Genomic DNA, 14,091 nt, shown 5'->3' with positions numbered 1-14,091 from the left:
ATTGAATGTTACATAGGTGACATTTTATAGTGAAAGGCTAAAAGAGACAGTTATTAGACCAGTTATTTTAAACCACATAATACATATACAATTCTAACTGTAAAGTTATGTAGAATACAGAATGATAACGGAATATGTGTCCAAAAAAAAAACAACAACCCGACCAAAGGGCATAATAAGCTGACGCTCTCCAAAGGCTCTTTAATGAAGCATACAATCCCGCACCAAGAGGCAAGCTTGAGTTGTCCCCTAGTTCCAAAAAAATGGACGCCAGACTATACTCCAAAACGAACAAATTAACCAAAATAAAAAACACACACACAAGAATAACAAAGGCTTGAGGTTCCCGACTTGGGACCGGCGCAAAAATGCACGGGGTTAAATATGCTTTTTGAGATCTCAATCCTCCCCTATAAATCTAGCTGATGTGAAATTAACAAACACACATAAAAGGCACAGTAAAACTCAGTTTAAAAGAAGTCCGAGTCTGATGTTAGATTAGGTCACAGTAAAATCTAAACAAAATGAAAACGATAAACATATATGAACCAAGGGCTCATAGCAGTTACTGACATGCTAACCCTAGTTTTTATTTAAAATGATTGAAAGATTATGTCTTAATCACATTTAAATCAATCACAATCCCTCCCGTAAGGGATTTAGTATCACGCCATCATACATTATACGAATATAGCCCGTATCATGCAAAAAATTGGTTTTATAATACATGTGTTTATGATCGATGCAAAGACCATACGTTAGAGTGAATCAAAATTAATTCCAAAATATCTTCAGTGACTTGACAACAGTATCATAACTATATCATTTGTTATACAAGTCTTTTAAGGTTTGGCAAGCTAAGCTTTTGGGATGAATGACATTTTTTTTTTGCTTTACATACCATAAAAGATGGGATGTGAAATGACTGAACGTATAAGATTTCTGCATATTAATCGATATTCACGAATGATGTCCGTTTAGCGATGATAAATCATATAGCAAACGTTTTGATAAGTTTGTGGTCTCGAAAACTCTGGTGTAATAAATATTCAGTAAAACAGAGATTTCTTTCTTTAGAATCAAACAAGTTGGGATATATAAATGTTCCGGACCATATCAGTATTTGGACCATACGCGTATGGTCATGACCATATGTGTATATACTCATATGGTCCGACCATACGCGTATGGCCAGGGTAATTACCCGATGATTGTTATCGTTGAAAAATTGTCGCATAATTATGAGTTCTTTAAGATGAAATTTTGACGTATTCAATCATATGGTTATCAATGTTACATGATTAATCAAACAAAGTGAATTTTACTTAAAAGTAGGAATTATTGTGTTTTCAAATAAAAATTTCTTGATTTTTCTCTATTTGTTTTTAGATATTTAATGTGTTCTTGCTCCTATTCAAACGATCTTACAATAACATTAAGATCGTATATATTTAGTTGCAAGAAGACATAATCATTTAAGTGAAAATAAGAAGAAATTAAAAGAAATTTGTTTCTGGAATAATAATTCAAACACAAAAAAAAGGTGCATGTCTCAAACGCCTTTTGTTTCTCTTACGGATGAAAAAGTAGATAGCCAGGTGAAAGGCGATTTAAATTCATGCTGGCGAAGATAAAATAACAAATACAACAAAATAGAGACAATATATGTAAAAGATTCAATTAGTAACATGTGCCGTTTTTGTTTCGGAGAATGAGCTGTGTCTTCCTGTGAAAACTAAAATTTATTCGAAAAATACCTATATGGTCTAAATACTCATATTGTCCACCCGTTAATAACAAAACGAGTATAATACTCATATGGCCCCACCATACGCGTATGGTCCTAATACTCATATGGTCCGGAACAGAAACCCCATACGATGATGCCAAGGGAACGTCATCATCTTAAAACGATAATAAACAATAGGAAATGAAAAACTCATCTCTTTTGTAACGCAAATTTTAGGATTAAGCTTCCCGTTTGAAATATAGATATCGATTTCAAGTCCTAGAAAGGGCAGCGGCGTTCATTGTAAGTAAAAGCTGTATATAAAGTAAGTTCAACAGGATTTATCTCATTAGTGAACATACTGAGGTCGCTATTATTAAGAGCCAAAATAGCATCCAAATATCTGAAAGTGTTATTAAATTTGGAATCAGATGTTGTTTCGATCTTTAGACATAATTTGTGATTCTTTACAATACAGAAACAACTCCGTACTACGTGATGCACAGTTAATCCCTATGAAAATCCGATAATTTGGCGATATACGGATCTCCATAGCAAACAATAACATTATCTTGTAAAAAGTCAAGATGGGATTTGAAAAGATAGACCTTTGACAAATAGTAGACTTTCAAATTAAGAATGCTGTACATTACGGGTAGTGGGTAAACGTTTATACAACTCTGTGACGTTATTTAACTGTGTATTTGAAAAGATAAAAACAATGGCCCGAAAATACAAATGAAGTTTTCAGAAATTTAGAAAGAAACATATTTTGTTTTCCGTTGAACAGTGTTACACTGATATCCTGTTGAGCTTTAGATAATGGAGAAATTAACTGATGAGAAAAAAAATTGATGTATAAGTTTACTGGTATTTCATGCGTATTCGGTGCAATTCGATTAATCGGCTTATTTGACCATCATAGGAGCGCATAACGACCATTTTATTTGTGTGCAATTTAACCATTTATCGTTAATACTTCGGTATTTTAGATTGTTATGAATGAGTTTCCATTTTTTGTCTTTTCCTATGAACAAAGATTCACTTTGCAACATCTGTTATATCAGTAAGGGTACGACCATTCAACTTCAAAAGGGGGGGTATGGTTTTTTCCTTAAAAAATATTCTGATCCCCAATTTGATGAGAAAAATATTGTTGTCAAGCAGATGACCAAAAAATTTTTTCCTTATTTTCCAACACTTGCGCGAAAAATGTATTCTGTCAAAGACAAAAACAAACCCCTTTGAAGTTAAATGGTTGTTCCCTAAACACAATAGGCAATGGGTGCATTCACTTTGCATTACGGATTTGAATCATTGAAGAAAAGCATATGGACGATGTAATAAGCTTATAATCTTGACGGTATTTCAATCTGAACATATACGTATCTTCTCACACTAATCCATAACTTTAACACGGATAGTGTGTTTTTTAAATTCTTACATGTCTTACTTTTCACTATTTCGTTGTTGTAAGATGTCAAATTTTTAGATTTTTTTTCTGAAATAATTAGATTTATGTTTTGGCATGCAAATCAGAAGCATTGTAATTAACATATAAAGTTTCGCGTGGACCCTTTGTCTACAATGGCCGTGTTTTCACCTCAAAATTTGCTCCGAGTACAGACAAACTCGTGTATTTGAAAAAAGTTTTAAGGCATAGCATGGCCTAGATAGATAAAAAATCAAATGAATTTTATGTTTGAGAAAATTAAAAACTTTACTGGGTGTTGCAGTGCACTTTTTTTTTTGTTCCTACAAAAGGTGCCATAAATAAACACAGTTAGGAAAGAAGTTTGTAATTTAATAGGTGTTTATATCATTCTGTGAATTATGATGTCCTTCGTATCATCAAAATGCTCTTTGATATGCCACCGCTCCATGATGCCCAGTACATATGCCCAGTTTTACCACTGTAAGCTCTATTGAAGTCTGCCGAATAACAACTGTTAAACCACCAACCACTGATGTACTTCTCTGCACAGTTGTAGAAGACCTCATTATCGTTATCCCTGTCTTTGGTCGTGAATGACTGTTCGTTAGATTTTCCAGAATCCCCATTCTTATTCATGCTGTCACCTATTATGTTAAGGTAATATGAACAATAATATCTATTCTTGATCTAAAACAATCACCACAAATCACTAGATTCTTCAATGACTAATGTTTGTCTGAATTTGTATGAATTCTGTCTGTACATTCTGAATAGTATTTATGTTCCACAATTTTTCTCAACATTGTCTAAAATGTTTGAATTTAAACTGATTATTATTAACTTACTCTGATTATTCTTAAGTTTGTTTATATACAGTCTTAACGTAATCTGCAATTGTTTCAACAGATTCTGAAATGTCTTTACGTTATCTTAATGTGTCTAAACACATTCTTAACAGGCTCAACACTGTCTGAATGTGTCCCAACATAGCATTGTTCTTATTGCATTCTAAACGTTTTTACTCAATCTTATATTGTCTACAAAAATTCCTGTCTGCAAAATCCTGGATACGTATATTCTGAACAGTCTGAATGTATTCTGTAGTAGAAAATGTTTGATTTTCTTCTGCAGGAATACTCAAGAGATCATTTTTTCTTGTATAAACAAATAACAGAATTTAAAAAATTCTTATGACTATTATTCTTATTTAGTTCAAGAAAAATTGATGTTGTGTTTATATCTGTGTTGATTATCATTACACAATACATTCTAGAGCATAAAGATATTTGAATAAAAACCGAATAAATGTAAATTTACTGGTCGAAAATCTTAAACAGTAAAAACTCAATCTCCTTTTTATTCTTACTTTATTAAATTATACGTTTTCATAATTTAATAATCTATTAGAATTTTTTCTCTACCTTAATGCAATTAACTGTTTTGTTTTCATTTGTTAATAACTAAGGATCTAAATTATTATTATTACTTAGAATCTAAACTCTGCATTTTTATGACTTATGATTTTACCTCTTTTTAGCTCACCTGACATCCGTCGTCGTCGTCGTCGTCCGTCGTCGTTAACTTTTACAAAATCTTTCTTTTCTGAAACTACTGGGCCAAATTTAAACTAATCTTGACCAAAATCATTATTAGGGTTTCTTGTTATACAAACGTGTCTGGTGACCCCGCCTGCCAACAAACATGGCCGACATGGCTATAAATGCAACATTGTTGTAATATTTAAGTTTTGTCTATTATTTTGAAAACCGATATGAAAAGAGAAAGTCTGACAAGGACAACAATGTTCAAAATGATAAGATCTACTATTGACTACAAAACTGTCAGACGACTTCTTATACGAGTTATTGCCCTTGAATGAAGAATTTAATCGATTGTTTATGTTTGCCTAATATCCGAAAAAAAAACTATAATAGATAGGTAGAAACTTAATATACAGAGAATGAACAACAAATAAATCCGACAGTCGAAGTCATCCGACGAGTCTTTATTAGAGTTATTGCCCATTAACGACGATTTTTATCATATTTTTTTTTGCATTTTTGCCTAATATCTGAAAAACTATTATAGATAGATGGAAACTTAAATAGCAAAAGCGGTCAGCAAGACAAGATCTTCAAATAAGTTAACAGTCTTGAAATCGTCTGACGACCCCTTCCTGGAGTTATTGCCCTTTAATATTGATTTTTACCGTTTTGTTTGCGTTTTAATGATCAGCAATACTTGAAGTACAAATAAGTTAAATGTCGGAAATCACCAGTCGACTCCTTGTAGGAGTACTTGCTCTTTAATGACGTAAATAGTTTTCGTTTTAGCCTACTATCTTGAATACTTTGAAAGATAGATAGACACTGTCAATAGCAAAAATGGTCAGCAAGACAAGATCCACAAATAAGTTTTGCCGAAATTGTTGGTTTACACTTTTTAAGACTGATTGCGTTAATTTTTATTGTTTTTACCGATCTTTAGTTTTTGGCAAAACTAAAGAAAACAGAGAGAAACTGTAAATACAAACAAATTATCAGCAATACATGATCATCAAAAAAATATATTTGTCATGAATTCTTTTATAGTCTATAATATTGGAGAGTCCATTTTTGAAGATACTCATAGACCTAGGTGATCGACACATGCTCTTTATAGCCTTTAGTTTAATCTATAATCTCAACTTTGATTGTTTACTCACCGATGTTAAGATATTCTATTTAACCTATTCTAGTTTTATATCCGCATGACCATTAACACATTTTCATTTCATGGTCATAAAGCGGGAGGTTTGACATGCCATTAAACCAGGTTCAACCCACCAATTTTTCTTAAAATGTCCTGTACCAAGTCAGGAATATGGCAGTTGTTATCAAATAGTTCGTTTCTATGTGTGTTGGTGTTTGTTTTGCTGCACTTCGGTGTTCCTGTTGTTCCTTGGTTTTCCTTTTATAGTTCAATATATTAATGACTTTTGAACACCGATATACTACTGTTGCCTTTATTTATATATCATGTGCTTCTTACGTATAAACGTATGAATATGTATTGCATAAAAACATCGTTTTCGTTGAAATAAGTTATAAATTAATCACGCCTTCCTCAATTTCTAGAATACTGTAACTCTTTCCACCATTCAATTAAATTTACACACGAAACATCTATGGAGAAAATAAACTTCCTTGATACTAGGAGGTACATCCAGAACGGAACCATTATAACGGACCTTCATACGAAAAAAACATAGACAAACGTCAATTTAATTCACCATTTTCTACATAAGGAAATGCCTGTACCAAGTCAGGAATATGACAGTTTTTATCCATTCGTTTGATGTGTTTGACCTTTTGATTTTGCCATTTGAATAGGGACTTTCCATTGAGTTCGGTATTTTTGTGATTTTACTTTCTTCTTTCTCCTAAAAGTTGCCATCCTAATCACTGCCCCCGTGGTATCCCATTCAGCCAGGCAATGGGAATCAAGACAATATGCTCAATCCAAAATAAGGAAAATGCTAGACTTGGACAACTACTTAAACATCTAGTTGTTCGAGGATACAATAACAACATCATTGATACAGCTTTCGAAAGAGCAAACAGAAATAGTCACCAACAACTTCTGGAGTACAAGGATAAGGATAAAGATGTCAACAGAACACCTCTTGTACTCACTTACCATCCTGATTTTAAAAATGTGTCATCCATTTTTCAAAAGCATTGGAAAATTTTTGAAAATGACTCCAACTTAAAAAAAAAGTATTTTCCTCACCACCAGTCATGGCCTTCAGAAGACCTAAAACATCCGTGACAAATTAGTGACAGCTGTATTAACAAAGCAACGTACTTTACCTCCCGGTTGCTACACACAATGTGGTAGAAGGAATTGCTTATGTTGTAAAGCTGTCAATACTAGGAGTTCTTTCATCAGTTCTCCTTTACAAAACAAAGTTATACCATCTTCTCAAATTCCAACTGTACATTTTTAAAACGGAGAACTCAATTTATGTATTAACATGTAACACTTGTGGCATTTAGTATGTGGGAGAAACAATGGACAAATTAATATTCGGCTTAATAACCATCGTTCATGGTACAAAACAAAAACTGTCCTCTCACAAGACATCTTCGCTCAAAGAAACATCCTTTTGATACTGTTACTTTCCAAATCATAGAAGTCAACACCGAATGGGACACCACGGCGAGAAGGAGAAGATATAACTTTTGAATCCACCAGCTCCACACTTAAGAACCTGATGGTCTTAATGAAAAAGACGAGAAAAAGATACAGGAAAGATAAAGAATAATTTAGTACACAGCATCGTTCTTTTTATCCTGTAATATTGGCCAATGGACGTTGCAAACTTCAACCACCAATTTTGTAAATAATCTTGAACTTCAACCAAATTTTGAATTCTTTACAAGGCAGCTAAATTCATGTACAATGAGCTTCAAAAGTTTCTTATCTACATCCGATTTCACCTGGATAGATGCACGCTTGATGAAGCTAGTTTGTCTAGAATCAGGAAATTTTCGGTTTGCAGTATTTAAATTGGAAAAATTGCTCACAAAAAGATAAATGGTTAAACAAATACAGATTAATATTGATAAAATATATAAAGTCAGGAGCCTGTAATTGAGTGGTTGTTGTTTGCTGTTTCTCATAGTTTGTTCTTGTGTTGTGCCGATACACCACTGACCTAGGTTATGAAGAGGGTTCGCGCCTTCAAATTAGTTTAAGCCAGCCGCATTTTGTATATGCCTGTACCAATTCACGAGCTTTTCATTCATTAGTTGGCGTTTTTTGTTATATTACATATTTGTTTTTCGTTCATTATTTTGTACACAAATCAGGCCGTTAGTTTTCTCGTTTGAATTGTTTTACATTTGTCATTTCGGGGCCTTTTATAGCTGCCTTTGCGGTATGAGTTGCGCTCATTGTTGAAGGCCGTACGGTGATCTATATTTGTTAACTTATGTCTGTTGGTATCTAGTGGAGAGTTGTCTCATTGATAATCATACCATATCGTTTCATTTTTATATTATTTACTGATCAAAGTTACATCCCAAGATGACAGATGCAGAAAAACGATAAAAAAACATTTTTTTTAATTTTAAATTTATTAAACAAAAATTAATCACATTGTTTAAGGTCAAAAACCCAGTAGTGAGTACATCGGTTCTGGCATGAACACGGGTAATATTTCACTTTAATTTGCTGTTATCAAATTTTGGAATTATAAAACTAGAGACTCTAAAGAGCCTGTGTCGCTCACCTTGGTCGATGTATATATTAAACAAAGTACACACATTATAGACAAGAATAGAATTCATGACAAAATTCTCTGTTTTGGTGATGGTGACTTGTTTGTAGATCTTACTTTTCTGAACATTCTTGCTGTTTACAATTATCTCTATCTATGATGAACTTGGCCCAGTTGTTTAAGAGGAAAAGATAAAAATTTACAAAAATTTACGAAAAATTGTGAAAAATTGATTTTCAAGGGCAATCAATCCGGAAGGGTTCCATTGACAATTTTGATTATTTGTCTTATTTGTAGAGCTTACTTTGCTGAACAATTTTGCTGGTAACAGTTTATCTCTATCTATTATAATATTCAAGATAAAAACCAAAAAGTGCAAAATTTCCTTAAAATCACCAATTCAGGGGCAGCAACCCAGAACCGGTTGTTTGATGTGTCTGACAACTTCAGGGCAGATAGATGTTGACCTGATGAACACTTTTACTCCTTCTCAGATTTGCTCTAAATGCTTTAGTTTCTCAGAGATATAAGCCAAAAACTGCATTTTACCCCCATGTTCTATTTTTAGCCAGGGCGGCTATCTGGTTAATGGACAGGGTCATCAGATATATTTCTTAAACTAGATACCCTAAGGATGATTTAGGCAAAGTATGGTTTAATTTGGCCAAGTAGTTTTAGAGGAGAAGATTTTTGTTAAAGTTAACGGACGACGACGGACGACGGACGCCAATTGCTCACTATAATTGTGTGATATTAGAAACAGGTAATTGTATATTGTACGAGTCATCTTATAGACTACGGGTGGCATCGAAATTGTGCATGATTTTGCATTGGCATTGAATGATTTTGTTTCTGAATATTTTGATTTCTAAAAACTGTATGCGTTTATTCAAACCTAATATGTTGAAATGAATAGAAGAAACCTTCCGATATTATAAAGGACAGAATAGCTTCAAATATCTTACTAAGATATCACTATTTATCGTTCAGAAAAGTTAACCAAAGTTTCTTTCGAATTTAAGATGTAATGAAAGTTCAAACGAAAACAAACAATGCCGACTACAACATATACGCCATTAAAAACGAAAATACATTTCATTTGTATCTCGTTCATTGTGTAACTTTCTGCAGTATATAATTTATAGATATTTGGAGTATATTTCAAATTTTCGTGACGTTAATAACAACGTTTATTGCGTGTTAGCAATTGTTGTCCTTATAACGAACGACTCCTTTCAAGTTGAATGGAAGTTTATAAATGAAATTGAGCTCTTTAAACATTCTTAGGAAATGCAAATTTTTACCCAAAGTGAGCTGCACATTTTCAATCTTGATACATATGAAAATAAACTAGAAATTTCGAAGAATATTGATTGCAAATTGTTATATGAATACATAAAATTTTATTCGTTAATAATATTGATAAACAGTACAAAATCGGTATTGTAATCTGTTCCTTCATTTTCATCAAAATGACAAATTCCTTACTATGAACTAAAAAGTAAAATAACAAAAATACCGAACTCCAAGGAAAATTCAAAACGGAAAGTCCGTAATCAAATGGCAAAATCAAAAGCTCAAATACATCAATCGAATTGATAACAACTGTCATATTCCTGACTTGGTACATTGACTTGTTAAATGTGCATCCGTGTTAAACAAAAAAAGACCAACATAAATTTATTCGGAGTCATTGTCGGTCATACAATAATCTTAAATGCTACCTCACCTGCATCTCCACTATATCCTGTAACTGCCAATCGATACTTTGAACCTTCATTTTCGACGAAAAAAGTAGAGTAATTTGCCGTTCGGTTATCACTTACAGTTTCCATGTAAATACTCAATTCGTGATGTTTATTCGTCGAGATCAAGTTGATATTATCGTTACCTAAAAACGGAAAAAGAAGTTCCGTCAAGTGAACAAAGTATTTTTTCAAAAGAAGCATATATATATATGAGAGACTAAAATATTAGAACAATCACCGAAAAACCTAATGAAACTAGATCTGTAAATGTGTATTTCTGGACTTCTGCTGTTGTGTATAAATTAGTGTTTCTGTGTTTGTTTAAATTGAAATCATTTCTCAAACTCATGATGTAATACCTAGCCAATATTCCCCATATGCTGAACCAAATCCCATTTTGTATTCCAGCCAGGTCCGGTAGAAATCAACAGACCCATTAGCACGTCTCTGTATTACCTAAAATAAGATGTAATATCTCGCATTATGCTTTAAAGAAATCATTGATGCGCAATCATTAACTATCTGTTCGGAGCAATTGTTTTTAGTGTTGTTTCCTATTTGTCTTTACTAGAATGTTGAGGATCTCTCTCTCTCTCTCTCTCTCTCTCTCTCTCTCTCTCTCTCTCTCTCTGTGTGTGTGTGTACTCCGACGTGGTCTATTATTACAAGAAAACTATGATATTGCAAAGAGTGTTGAAAGTGTCGTTAACCACCACAAACCAATCACTCGACATTAACAAGTATACGAACCATTTTGTTTGTTTTGTTCGATTTAAACTTAATATAACTTTGGTTTTTTATCACAAATTTTAAGCATGCTGTATATTTTTAAATTTTCTTCTAAACATTTCGTGTCTTTATATCAGTTCGGGCGAACACTCAAGAATATGACGGAACAGACCAGTATTTGAAGAAGAGTGTATCAAAAGCATATATCATGCCTATTCACATCAGTATCATATTAAAACCTTACCGTCCACTTTTTTGCCTGACGCATGATGCAATATACAGCCACAACCGTGTCTCCCCCACCTGGATAAATAAAGTACACACCATCGTTGGTTCCTTCTATATCCTCACATTCTAGTTTCTCTATAAAACAAAGATGCTAGAAAATATAAAATAATAAAAAGATGGTTCACTTCTTTCCTAATGAAGAATTACCAGGAGATACAGGATTTACTAATTATTCTTATACTGGTTCGATGTCACTGCGGTTGAAAGTACCTCCCGCGGATATCACCGGCTCTATTGTCCTTTATGTTTACATGAAATACCATTTATATGTTCATTCCCGAAATTTAATACTTCGAAATACTCGAAAAAAAAAAAGTTTTTCTACCTCAGGCATAGATAGCCTCATCTGTATGGGCCGGTATTTTCAGCTTTTAATGCTCTCTAACTTTGTTTTTAGTTTGGCTATTCAAACGTTTTGTTATGAGCTCGCCTCATGAGTATTAGTATCTTTGGTGAGTTTGTAAATTAGGGTTTAAAGGGATATATGAATCTTTAAAGCAATTTTAAGTAGAATTTCAAAAACGGTAAATAATGGTAGCCGTTTTTATACTTTCACTTTATAAATTGTAATTCTAGTAATTGTAATTGTAGTGTGAAAAATCGCTGGTAGCATGTAATGATTTGTATTGTTCCACAAAATGTGATAACTGGTTTTATAAGTCTGATTACTTAATATGGCATAAGACCCATACAATTTGAAAAGTCTAAAATGTATGTCGTAGATAGCCAAATTAGTATAGAGTCAGTACACCAACAACATGTACCTTGAAACAGGTTCAATGCAGATACAGATTCATATTAACCATATGTCGGTCATAAAAGAATTCATTTACACGTAAGATGATTAATTTAAATATTGAATAAGCTGGTGAATCACATAGTGTATTATGACATTGTTAGTTTGTTTTCGACTTATGATTTTCAATACCCCTTTGGTATCTTTCGCCTCTCTTAAAAGCAAAGATGATCCTGCATTTTGTTGTAAATTAACAGTTGATAATATAAATATATGGCTTGCATTACCGGGACACCGACTTAATTTAAGTCGAGTTCAAGAATTAATTTCAAGATTTCATCTGCATGTCTTACATGAGGTTTTTCTTTGAAGAAATTCATACTTTCAATTACAAATTACGTCTTCTGTATATTTTCTATTATTTTCTGATCCATTATGCAGTAAAAAAATCTTCAATTAAACTCGTCCAAACAGAAAAAAGGCATCACTTTCTATCATTGCAATCAACGAACAATGTAATAGATATATGATATTTCACGCGAAACCGAACTTTGAAAATGTTTGAATGACTTACTTGATAAACATAGACTCCCGTCCCAATATTCTGGTTGAATACATCTGCAGACATTGTTGATGCATCGGAAAGGGCTTTCGCACTGATTAGTTGTATTGCAGGTTGAATTGAAACCCTTTTCTTAAAAAAATATAATACAGGTTTTATTTTACCATCTTAGAAAACAAAAGCATAACAAATATACTGAACTCCAAGGTGAATATACAAAGGAGAAGTAATCAAAAACTGACAAAACCAAATGTTATCATTCTAAACAATTGCCATGTTCCTGACTTGGTACAGGCCTTTTCAAAAGTTTTCGAAAACGTGACAGAAAAAAGGTCTGCATCGAGTTTTCCTTATTCATATGATTTCATTGACATTATCAATACTTCTCTTTTATGCAGTTTAAATCAAGAAATAAAAGTTTCCTTTGTTGTTCGTCTTAATTGTTATGTTCCAGAATACAAGATATCGGTAGACATCATGCTACAGATACAATTGATGAAGAATAAATCGTTCTGTTTATTAGGAACTTAAAAGTGATTTGTTGCAAATAAATGTTAAACAAATTTGAATCAGGATACATAATATGAAAGATGACTTAAGATCTGAAACAAGATGCTGCAAGTCTCACGGCAAGTTTTTTATAGTTGCTGTACATCGGATCATTGTTACATATTTAAACGCCAATGTAGATTAATTATGATCTAGCAGGTTAACTTCCAGAAGTAATATCATCAACGACGGGTGCAACTTGTGGAGCAGGAAATATTTACCCGTCCAGAGTTTGAGTTGTTAAGTTTTTGGTTTTTTTTTATGTTGTGATTAGTGTACCGTTGTTTGTTTGTCTTTTTCTTTTTGGCCTTTGCCTTGTCGTTGTCAGTTTATTTTCGACTTGTTAGTTTGAACGTCCTGACGTATCCTTCGACTTTTTTCCATACCAAACGTCGAAAAGCTATCTCGCTCGTATTGGTTTTATAAGACATTATCCTATTTCTTAAGCGATGTAATAATTTGATGTTAAAAATAGTATAATTAACTTATAAAACTATGAAAAGTAGCTGAAATGTCAAACATCATCTAAACTATTCCTAAAAACTTACTTTGTGAACATAAAGATCCAGACCAATAATCTGCACGATCACAATTACATTGTCCATGAGTGCAATACAGAGTACCAAGACACTCAGCAGAAGAAACACAAGTTGAATTGTATGATTTCTCTTTATTGTAGAAATTAATACAAAGGATTAAATTAGTGTTTTCAAACTGAACTGTTCTACCTATCAGGTTACTCGGACTATCTTTCGACTGATTAATCGGTATTTAATGTGATGTTCGAAGACAATACCTATATCTTTACAAATGCATGGCTATATGATTCAAGGTATTAAAATTCATCATTTCTTTCTTTTTGATATCTGTATTAGCCATGTCTGCATGTCATCTGTCTGACCAGTATAAACTAAATTTATATTTTACAATTTTCTAATCAACACTTCGTTTGAAATATGACGAAGCAATGGATGCGGATTATTTTTTTTTTTATTATTATTTGTGTTCAAATTATATTTATTTTACACACTCATTCCGTGTAAATTAAAATT

The 14,091-nt window shown here is 32.6% G+C and overlaps 1 pseudogene; it reads right to left on the bottom strand.

The window, feature by feature from the left end:
• Window positions 1–3,560: 3,560 nt before the first annotated feature.
• On the bottom strand, window positions 3,561–10,676 carry LOC127722237 (ficolin-1-like; annotated as a pseudogene).
• Window positions 10,677–14,091: the final 3,415 nt, after the last annotated feature.

The sequence above is a fragment of the Mytilus californianus genome, unplaced genomic scaffold, assembly GCF_021869535.1.
Source record: "Mytilus californianus isolate M0D057914Y unplaced genomic scaffold, xbMytCali1.0.p SCAF_12, whole genome shotgun sequence".
Taxonomy (NCBI): domain Eukaryota; kingdom Metazoa; phylum Mollusca; class Bivalvia; order Mytilida; family Mytilidae; genus Mytilus; species Mytilus californianus.
Note: the sequence above shows the minus strand (reverse complement) of the source record. Positions and strands in the feature narration are given on the sequence as shown.